The sequence below is a fragment of the Diabrotica undecimpunctata genome, chromosome 4, assembly GCF_040954645.1.
Source record: "Diabrotica undecimpunctata isolate CICGRU chromosome 4, icDiaUnde3, whole genome shotgun sequence".
NCBI lineage: Eukaryota > Metazoa > Arthropoda > Insecta > Coleoptera > Chrysomelidae > Diabrotica > Diabrotica undecimpunctata.
In genome coordinates, this window is record NC_092806.1 from 60,775,624 (window position 1) to 60,797,215 (window position 21,592).

Consider the following 21,592-nt stretch of genomic DNA (forward strand, 5'->3'; position numbering starts at 1 on the left):
AAAATCTTGACAGTAAAAGTTACGGTATAGAGTTTTGTTGCATATCTCTACCCACCTTTACACATCTAAGAATACACAGGAATATCGTAACAGCCAAGTTTAAACATATGTCCACAACTACATATTACTTATCTGACTTTTTAAATAAAAATTTGCTACATAATCTATAGTGTAGGTCACTTGAGTAGTTTGAAGTTTCTACCGATTTGTATTTAAAATTTATTTGATTTTACAAAGTTGTAATTTATGTTTAAGTATCCTTTTAAAATTTTACCATTGTCTGAAAAGAAACAGTTTATTCTTTGAGTCATAAGAATTGAAAAGCAAGGAACGATTTCTCAGGAGACAATAAAACATAACGCGCAGTTATTGTCACGTTTGGTCGTAATTTATCTTCAGCTAATTTAATTTTTTTTAAAACACAATGCCACCAAATTACCTTAATAATATTAAAGACAGTAACGACTTAAGAAAATGGAAAAAATGTTGAACGTTCCGAGTGATTTCTAATTGCCAATAGTTTACAACTGTTATCAAATACCTTTTGGTGTAAGCCATCAATAAAATAGGCAGGTGTACGTGAGTAAATCAAATATTTTTATTAACTAAAAGGAGAAACGTTTTCAATGAAATTGTTCCTTTGTGAAAAAAATATAAGCGGACTTAGCATTTTCCAGTCCAGAATGAGATTGTACCCAAGCGATAGCGTGGACTGACAAAAACGTTCGAGACCTATTACATCCTATATAAGTATATCAATTTTTTTTCAACCCAATTTGAAGATTTCGAAATAAAATAAAATTTCTTTTTAAATTTCTTTCTATTTTTCTCTTTCGCTGTATTAATTTCTTAGAGTAATACTTATTTAAGAACAAGAGACTTGTGGTACGTTACTATTATTTTAAATACATTTTTATTAACTATTTGTGAAACTTTTTGTGTTTAAAATATAATTAATTTTTAATTTAATAATAGAGATTAAGATTTCAAACTGACATTCCGTTTGTACAATGTTGAAAGTAATTAATAATTTTTCGCAATCTTAATATTATTAGGTTTTATTATATATGAAGACAACCTAGTTATAAATCCTCGTTTAGGCTCTATGGCGTCTTCAAGATATGGCTTCTTCTCCTGAGAAATAGATTACATTCCGTAAATGTCCTGCTATGCTTCGTTTTGCCATTCAAGCCATTCAAGCCATTCAGCCCAAATCACAAACTCTTACATAATAAACGATTCCTTCTAGAATTGTTTGACTTTCTTTAGTAACCTCATCTGAGACAGGTGTCATTGTGCAATGAGATTGGGAAACCACAGAAAACCAATCTCCCACTGTTTTTTGTCTATTTGAAAAGCAACTATTAAGAAGTGGGTTAAGAGCTATTCATTTTCAGCGTGTAGACTGATAGACTGGTATTTTGTGTTTGGATTGTGGATACTGGTTGAAGAGTGAGTGTCCTTAGGGTGTTGGGTGGTATAATGGGAATTAGTTTCAAATTTTGGTGAATGATTGGTTGATTGTGTTGTTGTATGTCGACAACGATAAGGCGTGTCCTTACATGAGTTAGGAAATTTCGTTACAGTCATTTCTTTTGTCTGGAAAGACATTAAAAAGAATCATAGTCATAAAGTGTATAAGTGACTTCATGTCCGTGGTGAGTTCATGAATAAGGTTTGTTTAGGAGTGGTTACGGGTTGGGTTTGGTGCGGACTGGTTGAAGGAGTTCACTTGTTCTTCACATTTTTTATCTTATATTCTGGTGTGTATCATTTCTAAAAACGTTTTAAGTAAGTAACTCATTTGGCTAATTATTCTGTAGTCTTCGCATGTTTTTGTATTTAATTTTTTTGGTATAGTTATGAAGGTTTAAATAGCTTTGGGAAATATTTCCAGTTATATATATTTTGTTAAATATAGTCGTTATCCATTTTATTCCTTGTTCGTCCATAAGTTTCAGGAATTCTGTATAAAATTGGTCAGGCCCTACAGCTTTACTTCTTCTTTATGTGCCGTCTTCTACCGAAGGTTGGCGACCATCAAATGATAGGTTTCTCTGTTTTGTGCCGCATGTATTATGTTTGCAGCTTCTGGTATTTGAAACCATTCTCTCACGTTTTTCAGCCAGGATTTCTTCTTTCTGCCCAGACCTCTTCTACCGTCAATCTTGCCTTCCACGATAAGCTGTCGCAGACTGTACTTATCATTACGGAACACATGGCCCAGGTATGATACTTTTCTCCTTTTAACAGTTGTTAACAATACTTTAGCTTTACTATCTTTAGTTTTTCTAATAGCTGCCGCATCTTCTTCAATCGTAATCGGGGGTCCTGTTTGGCATTCTATGTCTTCAATAGCAATCGGCCTTTCATCTGCAAATGTTTCTTCCACATATTTCTTTCAAGTATCTAGTCTCTCTTCCATACTTCGTAATAGATTCCCTTGGTTGTCTGCCAAACATCCAACTGTTCTAGGCTTGTATAAGTTTGCAGCTTCTTTAAATTTTTTATACATATTGAATGAACCGTGTTTCTGTTGTAATAGCTGTATTTCCACACATTGTTCTCGTGTGTCCTTAGCCATTCTGATTGTTTTATGATATCTTTGTTTATTCTTTTGTATAATGTCTTGTGCTGATCTTTGACCTTTCGCCCCTCTTTCATCAGATCTAGATTCTCATTTGTCATCCACGATTTTTTCTTAATTTTTGGTGGTTTGGCGAATTTTTCTTGTATGTATTGTGAAACTCTATACAATTTTTCAAGCTCCTGGTCTGTTAAATCCGTTTGAATATCGGTAATTAAATTACTATGTACATACTCTTTTACACTCTGTTCTTAGCGTTGGTCTATGAGTAGCCTGATGTTGTGTTTTGGGTTGACACTATGTCAAATCAGTGGGTTATGGTGTGACTTGATATCGGCTCCTGGGTATGTCTTGACTGATGTAATGCTGTTACGGAATCTTTTATTAATCATAGTCTAATCTATTTGATTTCTGACTATGTCGCCTGAAGTATCTTGAGGTGATTTCTACGTGTATAATCTTCTGTATGGAAGTTTGAAGTAAGTGTTAGTAATTAAAAACTCTTCTTCTGATACAGATTCACCCAATCGGTCTCCTCGCTCATTTCTTTCTCCAAGCTCAAACTGTTCTGATGAATGAATTCTCCCGATTGTTCCCTACCAATCTTGGCATTTAAATCACTCATAATCAAGGTTAGATCCTTTTTGGGAAGGTGTTTTAAGGTGTTGGATAATTCAATATAGAATGCTTCACTTATGTCGTCTGATTTGTCAGTTGTAGGGGCATATACCTGGATAATGTTAGTTGTTATTGGGTAGGTATTAAGTTCAAGGAGGAGCATTCTTTCCGATATGGGTACACAGTTGTTACATATTGATTTACATATCGGCGTGTTGGGTCAATATAATAATATCATTCAAATACATACACAATACAATTCAAATTAACCGCACTTTCTGACACCTGTCGATTCACTGCCGACTTCCTGTATTGTAAGTGGGGGATATCAATTTTTATTGTCTTATACCGGATAACGCATTTCTGAATATAGTTTTCATTTAGAAGGCACGTGGTTTTTGTTGACTCATTTATTACTTATTTGTTTTAATTTTATCAATCTACCTAAAGCTTAATCTCCAACTTTTTATGTTGTAGTACTATGTTTTTAAATTTTGTCAAATTAGTACTTTCTTGGAAGGTTTACTTTTCAATAATAATTGTTGACTTCAATTTTTGAATACTGATGTTCACATCACTTACGTTTTAATATAATTCTGTTCCGTATTTTCCAGTTTTACTTTTAGATGTAAATTGATTATGTGTATGGATTCGTATACAAAACTTTTTTCATTAAGTAGCAATATTCTTTATTAGAATATTTGCTTTAATTGACCCCAATAACCCTATCACAAATACGTTTGTGATTTTCTTTGATTGATATATATATATATATATATATATATATATATATATATATATATATATATGTATATATATATATATATATATATATATATATATATATATATATATATATATATATATATATGTATATATATTGATACGATTAGGGTTTATAGAAAATAATTTATAAGTTATATACTACATAATATTAGATATAAAAAAGTATTTGATTATTTTAAGAAGTTATATACTAGAGAATTTAAAAAAATATATATTTATGTGAGGGCATTTTTAATAAATTAGCATATAATAATTGTAAAAAGTTGTATTTTAATGTTGTAAATATATTTAACCCTTAACTGGTATGGCAGGGTCAAATTTGACCCTATTGGAAATTCTTTTGTAATTTTCGGAAAAACTAGGCGATATGGCAACATACCATTTGAGGTATTCTTTCAAGGCGTGCAACTGCTTCAGTTCCGCTATCAGTCGCCCGCAAGCAATTAGTGGCTCCACGTGAATATTGTGAATTGGGTCAGATTTGACCCTGCCATACCGTTAAAGGATAATTTCTCGTTTTCGGGTAAGAAGCACAATACTGTTATTTTTCCAGAAAAAAATACAATTTTGTTTGTTCTTTCAATTTAGAGTTGTGATCGAAGTATAATATGTCGAACGTGCGTGACAAAAGGGCGCCTTTGACACAAAAGGAAATTGAACATATTGCTGAAACTTTATGGGATACCGACAACGACCTTTCCGATGCAGAGACGATTGTTAGTGATCACGATACGGATAGTGACTACAATGCTGATAGTGAGAGTGAAGATGAAGCTGTTGATGGCAGTGATAGGCACTCTGTCGAAGAAGTTAGCTTATCTGTTGAAAGTGAAATTGTTGGGGATGAAAGTGGCTATTTCTACGGAAAAAATAGAAAAAAGTGGGCGAAAACGCCACCTGCGTCTAGCCGTACTCGCGTCACCAACATAGTGTCGCATATTCCTGGCCTTTCGGGACCATGTCGGACCAATAAGCCAACTACACCCTTGCAGGCGCTCAGTTTTTTTCTCGATGGATACATTATAAATGAAGTTATCGCAAGAACGAATGAGAAAATAACTGAACTGCAGGCAACCTATGGCGATCAGGCCTTGTCATGTCAGTTTATTAATCATGTCGATGAAGTAGAAATGCGAGCATTTCTCGGTCTTCTCTATCTAGCTGGAGTGTTCAAGTCGAGTCACGAGGACATAAATTCGCTTTTTGCAACAGATGGAACAGGTCGTGACATTTTTCGTGCAACAATGACTCTAAAGAGATTCAGTTTCCTGCTAACAGCCTTAAGATTTGACAATCCAGCCACTAGACGACAACGTATTGAAGACGGAGATAAACTTGCTGCAATTTCAAATTTGTTTTACAGATTTATTGGAAACTGTAAGATAAACTATTCTTGTGGGGAATACGTAACCGTGGACGAAATGTTGGTTGGATTTCGGGGAAAGTGTAGGTTCCGTATGTTTATAAAAAGCAAGCCTGTGAAATACGGACTAAAAATATTGTGTTTGTGTGACGCTCGTACACATTATTTGATCAATGCTTTTGTATATACGGGCAAAGATGAAAATAGGGCAAATCCAAAGAAGCTATCTATTCCAACCCAAACTGTGCTAACTTTGATTGAACCAATAGCAAATTCGAACCGTAATATTACAGGGGACAATTGGTTCACGTCACTAGAGCTGGTTGAAGAATTGCAACGCCAAAACTTGACATACGTAGGTACTATTAGACGGAATAAAAGGGAGTTACCTAAAGAGTTCCTAGCTAGTAAGCAACGTGAACCACTTTCCTCGCTTTTTGGATTTACTAAGGATATAACAATTGCGTCATACGTTCCAAAAAGAAATCGCTCAGTTTGCATGATGTCTACAATGCACCATAATAACATGGTCGAAGAAGGAGCAAAGAAATTACCAGACATCATCTCCTTTTATAACCTAACGAAAGTTGGCGTTGATGTACTGGACCAAATTTGTGCCAATTACAAAGTAGGAAGACGTACTCGGCGTTGGCCTCTAACTTTGTGGTACCGAATGATGGACATCTCCGCCGCAAATGCAGGCATAATTTATAATGCTGCTAATCCAAATAATGAGATGGTTCGTAACCGTTTCCTTATTGATTTAGGGAGAGAAATGATCAACGAACACTTAGTTCGAAGAAGTCAAATGAAAAACATTCCTCGGGAATTGAAGGTAACCATAAGGCGAATCAGCAATATCCCAGATGAGGCCCCACGAAGCATAGATAACCCTCAACGTCGACAACCTAAGCGTGCCAGATGCTTCTTATGCCCTTACAGTGACAACAAACATCCAATTGTATGTGACGAGTGTAGCAGGCATATTTGCAAAGACCATTGCAAAACGTCCAACATGTGTACAAATTGCTCCGAACAATAAAATACTGCGCAAAATGTAGTTGTCAGAATTTTTGTTTATTATGTTTTTTCATGTTTTTAAGTATTTTTCCCTAGGTTTAGGTTTGTTTTGATTAAAACAATTCCGTTTAAAATTATTTTTAATTTTTTCTCTATTTTTTTTTACAGATAAGAAAAGCCATGTTAATTTTTATAAGTTTAGCCAGAAGTAGGCCAGATATTATTAAAAAGTATATGTAAACATTATTATTTATAATAAAAAGGATTTATATTCGATCTGAATGAAAATTTTTCTGTTTTCTATTTGCTGCATGCAAAAAAAGGCACAGGGTCAAATCTGACCCCGCCATACTTTAAGTGTAATTTTAAATCACCATACCAGTTAAGGGTTAAGTGAGCCATGTGCATAGGCAACCAACTATACAGTGAGTGATAGACAGATATACTTACTCTCCAAGTGACTTTTTAGGAAATAATTGGGAATATAAAGTGGGGTTATAATAATATATTGTTTGAATTGTGTATTTTATTAAATTAGAGTGTTAGTTACTAATTTGAATGTTTATTCTGATCTGAAAAGCCTAAATGTCAACAAAATTATCAATGGAACATTAACGAATTCTCCAGAGTGCAGAGTGTGACCATTGTTTACGGTCGAACATTCTGGAATAATGATTATGTCGGTGGATGGAACAGATATTTTTTTCGAGAACATCCATATCGAAGAAATAGAACGAAATTGGAACATGATCTCTTACCAGATGGTTCTAGAATATCCAAAAAGATATAAATACCCGTGATTTGGATTCAAGATGGAGTTTTTAGTCAGAAGTCAGGCCAGTTTATTATGAAAGTTAGTAGAAGATAGACACAATTAGTTAGTGAAGTCAATTGTTCACAGTTTTAGTAAGTCAGTCAAGCAGTTTAGTAAGAAATATGAAAGTTAGTTGGAGATAGTCCAATTGTTTAATATAGTGAGTTAAATGAAGATTAAAAATTATGCATATATTTAATGCACATTTATAATTATACACAAATAATTATTGAAGATTATAAAAGTATATTAGAAGAATATTGGATGGACATTGGAAGGAATTAAAATTATATTATGATTGGAGATTAGTATAAATCAACTTATAATAATTGGATATTGGTATATTGAAAAGAAGAATAAATATAAATGGTGTTTGCTGGTTTGATTGGTGGTTTATAAATGCTGGTGAAGAAAAATATATCTTAAATTGGTAGAAGCTGATAATTGGAAAAAGAAATTTCACAAAAACAAGGATAACCGAAGTACGAAGACATTCAGTGGTGATTAGAATATATATAGTGGAAAACAGTTCATTTAGGCATTCAGTGAAAGAAAGGTACAAAATTTTGTTAATATAATTTAGTTAGTGTCATAACAATTTCAATTTTTGAAGATAGTTTGTTTAAATTTAACATTGTCTATAGAATTTAATTAGTTTTATAAGAATATCAATTTAAAGATAGTTTATTTTAAATTTACATTGGCTAGGTTAGATATATATGTGTGTTTCATAATAGTTATAATAAAGATAATTTAAAAAAGTACTTACAAGCTAATTCTTTGAGAACCGCGATAAAAACCCTATATTATTAAAAATACTCATTGCTCATCATTCAAACAAACAATACATCATAACAATTTGGCGCCCAACGTGGGGCTCTCTATTTAAAAGAATTAGTTTGGGAAGATAAGTGCTCTCATATAATTAAATTAATTATCAGTAGAAAGAAAAAATTATAGATTTTATTTTTAATTATATTTGAACAAGTAAAGTCTCAAAATGTCTCAAGGAAAGAAAGGTACAAGAAGCAAAAAGAATGAAGAAGATGTGGAAGTAGAAACACAACCTATACAAGAGGAGAGTTTAGTTCAAGTTTCACAAGATACTGCAGAAATTAATCCAGAAAGAGAGGAAAATGTCAATATGGCAGCTTTGATGTCATTAATGATGCAGATGAACAAGACAATAGAAGAGAATACGAAAAAAATGGAAGAGAATTCAAAAGAAGTCAAAGAAGACATGAAAAAAATAGAACAAAAAATGGAAGAGAATTCAAAAGAAGTCAAAGAAGACATAAAAAAAATAGAACAAAAAATGGAACAGAATTCAAAAGAAGTCAAAGAAGACATGAAAAAAATGGAACAGAAATTGGAAGAGAATCATAGAAAATTAGAAAAGAAAATAGAAGATAATAATAATAAAATTGTAAAACAAATGGATAAAAAACTTGAAGCTGCAGAGAAAAAAGTAGCAAATGAAATAAAAAGTATACGGAATGACTACAAGAAAAGGATAGACAATGAGAGGACAGAAGTAAAGAGGATTATTCAAGATAATAAGATAGATATAGAACAGAAAATAGAGTTGCAGAAATGTAACTTAGAAGTAAAAATTAACCAAGACAGGAGAAACACAGAAGAAAAATTAGACGATATACAACAAAATATCCAAATAAATAGTAATCAAATAAGAAATGTGGAACAGAGAATAGATGATATTTCACAAAGGAGAGACATAGGGAGACCTTACTTAAATTTAACAAATGAGACTGGGATCAAATTCTCTGGTAATATAAAAAATTTGCATCCTAGAGTATACATAAATAGTTTAAAACATAAATTAAGATTTGTGAATAATATTAATGATATTAAAGATTATATTAGAATGACATTAAATGACAATGCAGCAACTTGGTTTGCTAGTATTGAAAATGATTTAGATAACTTTCAAACATTTGAAAATAAATTTTTAAATTATTATTGGGGTGAATTAGAGCAAGCAAAGTTTAGAGAAATTCTATATTTTGGAAAGTATAATCACAATTTAAAATCAAATATGGTAGATTATGCATTGAAACTGATAACAGTTGCAAAATATTTAGAACCAACACTTAGAGAGGATGAAACGGTCTTAAATGTATCTAAACATTTTGATGCTGATGTTGTGCAAACCGTAACTGTACAAAATATTCAAACAATAGATAGTTTTATTAATTTTATTCAAAGAATACAAAGAGGCAATATGACAAGTAATAATAACAACAGAAAAAACAATAATAACTTTCAATATAATAAAAATGATAATCAACAATATAGACAATCATATAACAATAACACTAGATATGGTAATAATTTACAAAATTTTAATAATAATAACAGTAATCCAAATAGACAGAACTTTAATAATAATACTAGTTATAATAGACAAAATTTTAATAATAATACTAATTATAATAGACAACATTTTAATAACAGTACTAATAATAATAGACAAGATTTTAACAATAGAAAAAATACAGAGCGACCTAACTATAACAGACAGGTAAATTGTGTTCGAAGGAATAGAAGCTGCGAAGACAGGGAACGAAGTAGTACAAGGCAGGAAAATGTGAGTAGAAGTCATAGTAGGGAAAGACATAGGACATCAGATCCAAGTGGTCAGATACAATCTGACAATTCTAATAATCAAAATTTTGTGCAGTAAACTTTCTGAATTACAAGTTAGGCCATTGCTATTATGAAAAACCTTCTGAATTTATTTCTTTAGGTGAAGAGAAAATTATTGAATCTATTAATTTAATTTATATAAATGCTTTGGCCAAAAATAAAATGATTAAGATTATGATAGATACTGGTTCAGAAAGTACTTTAGTCTCGGAGAATTTTATTTTTAATACATTAAAATTATCAGATATAATAAAGATTCCAAAAATTAAAATTGTTGGTGGAAATAATAAGAAGTTGGGTGAAATTGATAAACTAGCCAATTTTAAAATTAATATTCTTAATAAAGAAATTAATATGCAAGGATTTATTGTCAAGGATTTATGTGTTGATATATTAATGGGAAATGATGAATTGGAAAAGAAGAAAGTAAAGATAGATTTTGAAGAAAGAATGGTAACTTTGGAAGGGCAAATAATTAAATTTATGCAGAAAGATGAGGTAGAAGAAGGAATAAGAGTTGATAGGATATTATTAAAAGAAAATAATGATGTTTATGAAGAAGAAATGTATTTTGATGATAGGGAAATGTCCCAAAAGAATGTAAAGAATAATTATTGTAGTGAATATTTAAGGAATGGAAATTTTAAGCAGATGGATGCCTACGAGGCGGAGTGCGTAAAATTGGAAGCAAGGAATAATGAGTACATAATGAAGAATAATTTTATTTGTAAAGAAGAAGATATGATAAAAGTTTTAAATTGCCCTGAAGAATATAAATCAATAGTCATTTCCATATTGCAGCAACACAAGGGACTTGTCAATAAAGAAAATAGAATTGCACAAAATTATATCCATAGTATAAAAGTTAAAGAAGAAAAAGATTTTAAAACAAAATCATACCCAATACCATATAAATACAGAGAAGAAGTAAACAAAACAATTAATAATATGTTAGAAGATGGAATCATTGAGAAGGCAGACACACGTTTTATTAACCCTATAGTAGTAGTGCGTAAAAGATCAGGTGAAATCAGGTTATGTTTGGATGCAAGGAATATTAACAAGATCACTGAAAAGCAATTTGAAGCACCAATGAGTATAGATGGAATACTAGGAAGAATTACAGGAATGTCATTTTTCACTAAAATTGATTTACAGCATAGCTTTTGGTTAATACCTTTGGAAAGAAAAAGTAGACAGTATACAGGATTTCAGATAGATGGAGTAGTATATCAATTCAAAGTAGTACCATTTGGACTTCAATCATCTTGCAGTGCTCTATGTAGATGTCTTCATGATATTTTGGATCAATATGAACATTTTGTAATTCACTACATTGGTGATATATTAATTGTTTCTAAAACGGCTGAAGATCATGAGAAACACCTAAAAATTATAATAAACAGATTAGATAAAGTTGGACTTAAAATAAATCAAGAAAAATGTACATTTTTTCAAAAAGTAGTGATATATCTAGGTTATAAACTTAACACTAACAGCTTACTGATATATCCATTTTATTCAATAGACTTGATTTGTTAAATAGATGGTAGATTTCATTATTTTAAATCAATTTGACATCATACTTGTTGAATTTTGTATATATGGAAATTAATTTGTACCCTAAAAATCATAATTTGGGGTTAGACACAAAATTGATACTATAATTGCTATAAAAATGTCTTTCTAATATAATAAAGTGAAAAAACTTACCAATTTATATTGATGAAAGTTATTTTGAATGGAAATAATTCCTAGATTTTGTCTATAAATAAACAGAACACCATATCGATTATATTTTTAATTAAGGTTATATTTTATTCTCTGATATCGCATCCATTGCTCCATTTGACATGACAGTTTGACCATAGAATAGCCGAACTGTGCTACGTTGTTCTCTGCTTTGACATAGACAACGAACAGGGATGTATTTAACACATTTTAAATAAAAAAAAAATTGAATTATTAATTTATTAAATTTAATATGGTATGAGAAAATTAATATTTAAAAAAATAATAAGTAAATTATTTATTTTAAATATTATTTTGGGGTATAAAAAAGTACTTACAAGCTAATTCTTTGAGAACCGCGATAAAAACCCTATATTATTAAAAATACTCATTGCTCATCATTCAAACAAACAATACATCATAACAATATATATATATATATATATATATATATATATATATATATATATATATATATATATATATATATATATGTATATATATGTATATATATATATATATATATATATATATATATATATATATATATATATATATTCATTTGTAAGGAAATATTGGTTGTTTCCAAATATTACCATACCATGTGCCAGTAGTAAATAATTATTAATTTATTAAATTTAATATGGTATGAGAAAATTAATATTTAAAAAAATAATAAGTAAATTATTTATTTTAAATATTATTTTGGGGTATTGATACGATTAGGGTTTATAGAAAATAATTTATAAGTTATATACTACATAATATTAGATATAAAAAAGTATTTGATTATTTTAAGAAGTTATATACTAGAGAATTTAAAAAAAAAATATATTTATGTGAGGGCATTTTTAATAAATTAGCATATAATAATTGTAAAAAGTTGTATTTTAATGTTGTAAATATATTTAAGTGAGCCATGTGCATAGGCAACCAACTATACAGTGAGTGATAGACAGATATACTTACTCTCCAAGTGACTTTTTAGGAAATAATTGGGAATATAAAGTGGGGTTATATCAATATATTGTTTGAATTGTGTATTTTATTAAATTAGAGTGTTAGTTACTAATTTGAATGTTTATTCTGATCTGAAATGCCTAAATGTCAACAAAATTATCAATGGAACATTAACGAATTCTCCAGAGTGCAGAGTGTAACCATTGTTTACGGTCGAACATTCTGGAATAATGATTATGTCGGTGGATGGAACAGATATTTTTTTCGAGAACATCCATATCGAAGAAATAGAACGAAATTGGAACATGATCTCTTACCAGATGGTTCTAGAATATCCAAAAAGATATAAATACCCGTGATTTGGATTCAAGATGGAGTTTTTAGTCAGAAGTCAGGCCAGTTTATTATGAAAGTTAGTAGAAGATAGACACAATTAGTTAGTGAAGTCAATTGTTCACAGTTTTAGTAAGTCAGTCAAGCAGTTTAGTAAGAAATATGAAAGTTAGTTGGAGATAGTCCAATTGTTTAATATAGTGAGTTAAATGAAGATTAAAAATTATGCATATATTTAATGCACATTTATAATTATACACAAATAATTATTGAAGATTATAAAAGTATATTAGAAGAATATTGGATGGACATTGGAAGGAATTAAAATTATATTATGATTGGAGATTAGTATAAATCAACTTATAATAATTGGATATTGGTATATTGAAAAGAAGAATAAATATAAATGGTGTTTGCTGGTTTGATTGGTGGTTTATAAATGCTGGTGAAGAAAAATATATCTTAAATTGGTAGAAGCTGATAATTGGAAAAAGAAATTTCACAAAAACAAGGATAACCGAAGTACGAAGACATTCAGTGGTGATTAGAATATATATAGTGGAAAACAGTTCATTTAGGCATTCAGTGAAAGAAAGGTACAAAATTTTGTTAATATAATTTAGTTAGTGTCATAACAATTTCAATTTTTGAAGATAGTTTGTTTAAATTTAACATTGTCTATAGAATTTAATTAGTTTTATAAGAATATCAATTTAAAGATAGTTTATTTTAAATTTACATTGGCTAGGTTAGATATATATGTGTGTTTCATAATAGTTATAATAAAGATAATTTAAAAAAGTACTTACAAGCTAATTCTTTGAGAACCGCGATAAAAACCCTATATTATTAAAAATACTCATTGCTCATCATTCAAACAAACAATACATCATAACAATATATATATATATATATATATATATATATATATATATATATATATATATATATATATATATATATGTATATATATGTATATATATATATATGTATATATATATATATATATATATATATATATATATTCATTTGTAAGGAAATATTGGTTGTTTCCAAATATTACCATACCATGTGCCAGTAGTAAATAATTATTCAATTTCCTATAGCACGACTTAAATTTTTAATTACCAGGTACGCGTAACTAACAGTTAATAAGTTAGAGAAAGCAATAGAGCAATATTTATCCAGATACCAACGTCACTATAGGTACCACATTATGGTACCATTTCATCATACGATTAGCGGTTTTGTGCCCTGTTGTTTATTTCCGCGTTTGTTGGCGGAGTGTCACATGAAATAACGTTATTTAATAGCGATAACGATAGACAGAATGTATCTGCAAATAAAATACACTTTACGGAATGCGTAATTATTAGAGTCAAAGTACACTACACAGGCGTCGCCTAAGGTATTCTGTAAGGCAATCTTCTTCACTACAAGAAATTGTTGTGTATTTTGGTACACAGTCAGACTGGCCCACCGGTGCGCCTTTTACCTTCTTGAGCTACCCATAAAACATTTAACGCTGAAAAATTATTTGAAAATTTACTCAAGGATAATGTAGCTACCGATTTCCACAGATACAGCTAAGCATCATGTTTTTGCCAAATAAAACTCGTAAATTATCAATAGCCAGCGCAAATAGCTCGAAAATCGCACCAAAGTATTTGTGTTAATAGCTTAGATGCGACTTGCAGTGCTCTCGAAGACCATTTTTACGTTTCGAACGCCTTAAGGAATCAATAGCTGCTGTTTCTATTATAATATAAGAGTGATGCATCCGACAATTGGTCTAAAATATACATGTTCAGTTTTCTAGGTTTCTTAACTGCATTATACACATAAGATTGTTGCGCCCTAGAATCCTACAGAATCAAACCAGTGGGTACAACAAAATACAACTCGTATTAGGTATCAGATAATCAAAGGTCAGCGCACGTAGCTCAGAAATAGCTCTCAGAGTTTTGTGTTAATAGCTTACATGCGACGCCCTCGAAGACCATTTTTACTATATTTCGCCTTTAGTAAGTATTAATATTCGCTGTTTCTGTTAGAATAGAGTAGTACATTCCACAATTATCCTAAAACATACTAGTGCAGTTCTCTGTGCTCCTTAACTAAATTATACATATTTATAGGATTGTTGCGCCCCAGAATCCTACATAACGAAGTCAGTGAGTACAACAATCAACACTTTTATACTTTAAGTTTTGGGGTAAATAAGTAAGTGCCAACTATTATATAACCAAAACTTCAAACTTCAAAAACATTAAAACTCCAAAATAAACTTATTTTAAAGTAAAATTGTGGCATATTCCCAACAAATTTGCATTTTGACTTATGTAGTTCTGCCCGACGTGTTGTTTGACCAAAAATTTTTTGCTGAGATCGTATCCACGACAATAACACGTACTTTTTCAAACTTTTTAAATTTTGAATGTTGAGGAAGCAGCCAAATATTATTTATTAAAGAAAAAGAGAAAGAAAGCTCACCAATTTACTACATGTTTTGCAGAATAATTTTCCATTGGTGTAAAGATGCTCGGGATAGCTTCTAATCCAGGAATAAACCAGACTAGAATCTTTTGGCAATATACACTATTCACAAACAGAAGTATTTTTACACAAAAACTAAACATTTGCATTGATCGACTAAAGGTGACTTTTTAAACTTAATTTTACCGATTTACTTTCCTCTTAGCAAAACCAACGGATGTGAAGTCCGTTCTTACATTTAATAAGTATCCTCTCTTATCGGCTTAAAGAAATTTGCAGTATTAATCAGCTATAAGATCAGCGGGTGGTCAATACTATTTATTCGACGAACAACAGGGGATCTAAATTAAATCATATTTAAATTTTGGTTAGATAATCGTAAAACGATGGTTAGGGTTGTAAATATTCTCTTACCAATAAAGCATTCAAAATTGTACCTACCAAATGTAATAAAATGAAGGAGATGAAGTAGATGGTGAAGTAAAATGTGTAATATAGAAAACAACATTATTAGGCGTAATTAAGTAAACAAACATATATATTTCTAGATAAAACAAAAATTATACTACAGCTAGCTACTAATTTTGAAGACAGGTAACGCAAACCTTTCTACTACACTCCAAACAAATAGCATTTGCTAGAAGCTTATCATCTGTAACATTGTCGCCGATATTCTCGACATGCACTTCGGGATTTCTTTTCAAAAAATCTCTGTCTGCTTTCTAAGGTCTCGGAGAAGATTTGTTTCAAGTCTTTGCCTTAGATGAGGCTGAATTAGTTCAAAGGCCAAATCTTTTACAAATTTTTAAAACGTGGAAGTAATTTATTATTTTTGTAACAAAGACAAAGGATGTAACTGTTGACTGAACTTATATTTATAAGTGTATAAAATACGGCTAAGGGCCTACGCCTTGTCCGGCGGTTTGCACTATAATTGCCACACTTCATGTCTAAAACATCAACTTCCGATTTTGTACTGTTATAGTATCGAATTATTTCTGGTTTTCCTAATTCATTGTCTCTGCTGTGATGCATAGAGGATAATAAAAGAACAGCTCTATTTTTTTTTCGGTACATATGATATCAAGGTTATGTCATTGGAGAAACCATAGAGTGTTGTACCAATTTCCATACTTTTATTAGCCTGGAAATCCAAAGGAACTTCTCGCTTATTTTTTTTACTGTACCCACATACGTGAGGTGGCGTTTTTGCAACTCTGTGACTAACTCTATTGAAGAAAAATAGTTGTCAGCAGTAATATTTCGGTTAGAGCCCTCTATTGGTTTAGATAGTCAATTGACACATTGAGCAGGCTTGGAAAGCTTCAGTTCTTCTTCTGAAAGTCCAACACCATCCGAATCTTTCCCTGAGTATATTTATATATATATATATATATATATATATATATATATATATATATATATATATATATTATATATATATATATATATATATATATATATATATATATATATATTATATATATATATATATATATATATATATATATATATATATATATATATATATATATATATATATATATATATATATATATATATATATATATATATATATATATATATATATATATATATATATCCATTATAGAAATACGAGCTCTTAGCATCTGTCATGCACATTACTTTTATGCCGTATTTCGCAGGTTTACTGGGCATGTAAATTCGAAAACCACATTATAAACACACTAAATGGAAGTAGCATCTCATCCACAGTTACACACTCTGACAACGTGTATAGCCTCTGGCAATTAGTCACAAAATTATTAAAAATATTTGAAATAGCCGCTGTTTTATCAGTTTTCTTCCGCTCTTCGCTATCCATGCTATTGTCAAATCTAAGACACGACAAAAGTATTTCAAATCTTTTCAAAGACATCGTCATTCTAAATATTGGCCGACGCAAAACATCTTTAGAAAACAGTTAAAGCATATCTTCATGGGAAGATTTTATAATTGAAGATAGCATAAAAAGGCCAAGCAAAGCCTTCAACTCAATTATATTTGTGCTTCTGTACTTTGATGTATTAGTCGAATCATATAACTTTTCTCTCATTATAATGGTTTGTCCATGTTACAATTTGTTCCAACATTTCATCAGTAATCAACAACTTCCAAATATCTGATTTAGAAGGGCCATTTCCCAGAGTCCTGCTTACCGCTGTTAGGCCTCGTAATTCTTTGACAAGGTTATGTGTTCGTGTTCTTGTATTTCTCGGAGGCTCTATTCCCTGCCACTGAAAACCATTTTTTCCTTTGAATATGTTCACATCCACTTCTACTTGTAAAAAGTCGGTTCTGGATTGTAAATCATTCGACGGTTCATCTAATTCCAAAAGTTCGTGATCTGAATTCGATTCTTCGCTGCTAGAGGGTTCAGTTTGCCGAATTACATAGTCGGGATCTTCATCCGAATCATCTATAACATCTCTCATGTCCTCGTCACTCCCTTGCTCTGATAAATATAAATCTTGATCGTCGGCAAGTAGTAATCTTTGTATATTCTTTTCAAAATCTGGGTCAGCCAGATTTACTTTTTTATTACGGCCAGTTCCGCTAGGTCCTGCTCTATCCATTATTACTACAAAATTAAATTTTTTAGAGTATTTATGTTTATTATACATACAATGAAATACCTTATTGTTTATCAGTACACAATCCGTAACAAGTGACCTCCTAGACCTATCATAAAAACACTGCAATTCGAAATACCTGGCTTATAGACCTACACGTTTTGAAAACTACTGTTACTACGACCGACGTAAACACTAAAGCGACCCCTACGATACTGCAGAACTATGCTTGTTCTACACTATTAACCCTTTCGCTACGGGCCAAGTATCGGTTGCGCGTTGCTCATATACGGCGCCGGGAAAATTTTGCACTTCGCGATCGAGACGGTCACTCAGTAGTTTATATTCTTTATATTGAAGTGGTTGAATTGTTTTTCGTTTGTCGGCAGTTTGTTTATATTCGTTTTATCAAAGTAGTGGAATTGTTTTTCGTAAAACTTCAAAAAAAATCGGCATTTAGAAAATACGGCGCTAGGGTGTGTGATGTGCTGCCGTGTATGTACGGCATGAGTTTCGTGTATTTGCGGATCGTAACGTACATAGACGATACTAGTAAGCAAGTTGGACAATGTAGGACGTACTATTACGATTATAGCTCTCCAAAGATGTAAATACTTAAAAATGTACGGTGACAGAACCTGAACGATGGAGATTAATTTGCGTAATAGTACGGAGCTCGCTCATCAAAGCTGCAATTGAAAATCGTACTTTTACGGCAACAGTATCGAAAGGGTTAAAAAGGTATTTAAAAGGACAGTGCATGCGGCCTACACTGTTGCCGCCATTAGCAGACTATCCTTTCGCTGTGGTCCGTTAGACCAATGTTTCGGGTTAAGGGTTAAATAGAAGAATAAATAAAATTAATAATAAGCTATTTAATTTTTTTATTAGTTTGCCAACAAAAACATTCTGATCAAATTTTTTATCAATACCTTCGTAACTAATTAATTTAAGATTGTGTGGGTTTAATCGTTGTTTTTAAGGTAATAAATAGATTATGGGAAATTGCTTTATTTTTGATTAACTTGATATAATAAATAAATCCTTTATTAAAAAATATTCAAGGTACAACATGGTATACCTCTAACTTTCCACTTCAATCTACGCCTCTGTTATTCTGTTATTCGCCTACTTGCTCAACAACTGACAGCTATTGCTACCTACTATATCTATATCTATCTGTTAGTGTTTTGTTATAGAAACCGTTGGATTGTTATCTGCATAAAGTGTATTCGATTTTACAGTTTGTCGGGAGTGTGATTAAACTGGGAAGCCGAACTGGATTCGTACACTGATAAATGTATTTTGAGTCAAAATAATAGGCAGGAAACTTTGACGATAAAAAATATTTCAAAATATCTTCAGAATGGTTATAAAAGTTTACGGGTGCTTTTTTGGATGTTGAAAAAAAATATTGTTGTTGATCTTTAAAAACACGTAGTAATAGTTAACGAAATATATGTATTATACGAAATAACAGGTATGCACATATCGCAGTGGGCTGACCATATGCAATATTTCCTTTATTTTCTATCACCCAGCAAAAAATTAGATATATTCGATACATTCGTTCTTTACTCATACGCTATAATTTACGCTATATAACTAACTACGCTATAATTAGGACGCTATAATTGGGAAATGGCTAACCTCGCGTTGAACAGTTTAAAACTGTTTTTTAATTTTACATATTAACTCACCGAGACAATTAATCGCCCAACTTGTATTTCTTTCAATTTTCACCAATTTTCAATATTGAACATTTTATGAAAGGTACATTGAAAACTACCTTTGAGGAAAAGAAAATAATAGGATTATTGAAATATTAAAAATGGGTGTTGCCGCTTCTGGCCCTAAGGACTTCTTGGATCTGGTTTTTCGACTGGTGGATATTATATCACTCCTCTACAGCAGCCGTCTTGAGTTCTCCGAAAGGTATAGGGGCCGGTACACTTTTACTCTTACTCGTCTTTTTAGGTTGTCCCGAATGTGTTCAATTGAGTTAAGATCGGGACTGCGGGCCGGCCATGGTAAAACTTGAATCCCGACCTCATTAAGGTGCTTACGGGTGGATCTTGCGCTATGGCAACGTAAATTGTCATGCGCTAATCTAAAGTATTCACCCATGAACGGTGGGAAAGACATGACATAGTCTTGGAGAAGTTCTTCCACGTATCTTTGAGCGTTCACACTGCCAATATCGAACAAAACAAGATCAGTAAGACACTGTTTGGGTTATATCAACGTTTCATTTTGATGCCTGTAGACACCCTCATGTCTATTTGGACCCCTTGGGGCTATTTTGCTCTTATCTAAGAACAATATGTTCTTGTATTCCGCCACTGTTCAGTCAGCATATTGTCGCGCAAACCAAGTCTAGTTCTACGGTCTTGTGGAAGCAGTTGTGGTACGCTAGCTGGACGAAAGACCTTATATTTCTTTCCGCCAGTCTTCTTATAATGATATGTTCACTCATATTAATATCTCTTGCCTCAAAAAGGTGCGTATGCGCTTCAGGAGAGGTGCAAAAGCGATTTCTCAATACCTGGCCAACAATCCACTGTGAATCCTGGCCTGATCTAAGATTCGTGGCCATTCTGTTCGGTTTTTGCCATCTTCCGATCTCTAGTATCCCTAAGTCGGTCTCAACTGTATCTAACCACCTATTTCGCGGTCTGCCTCTGCTTCTTCTTTCTATAGGTTTTCCTGTCATTAGCTTTTTAGCAATCATATTGTCAGGCATTTGTATTATCTGTCCAGTTCATCTAAGTCACTGTGTTTTAATGAACGTTGCGAGATTTGGTTCATTAAAGAGTTGGTATAATTTAAAATTATATCTTTTGCGCCACTACTATTGACCATTTATAGTTCCAATTATTTTGCGGAGTATCTTACGCTTGAATATTTCTAGTAGTCTTTTATCCTTCTGCGTTAGAGTCCTTATGTGAGGACCGACCTTAAAAGTGTTTTGTATAAAATAATTTTAGTTTTTTTTATACTTCTTGAGTGGATTGTTTTTGGAGTCCATAGTGTGTCATATTTGTCTTCGCTTTTCTCGTCTTTTTATTTATTCGCTTGTTTTGTTGGTAGTAGTCACTAAAAAGCCAAGATATGTAAAGCTGTCAACACGTTCAAAGATATGACTTCCAAAGACTATTTCCCGTTCCTTATTTGCTATAGGATTCTTAGTAACCCAAATGTACTTGGTTTTGTCTTCATTGATGACTGGACCGACCTCTTTCGCCGCCGTTTGCGGCTTTCCATAATTTGGTCATCGTTCCCATAGCAATCTTGGCAAGTTCACGTCTACGTTTTGTCTCCTCCTGGAACGTCTCTGTGTTTGTGAACAGTGATACCAGAGTGAGTTTACAACATCAAATCGATCAATTTTAATTAGAATTGGACAATTGTTTTGTTGACTATCCACTATCATGATTTTTGTCTTTGCTATATTTAATTCCGGGATGTAAGAGATTATGACGTGCAACGTATACCCTCTCCTATCCAAATATCAACCTGTTCGTGAGATGATATCGATCCTGATCAGCCGGTACATTCTGCTAGATACAAAAACAAGACTCTGAAGTCCGAGTTACTGTCGGTATAAGCAATCGGACTCATTT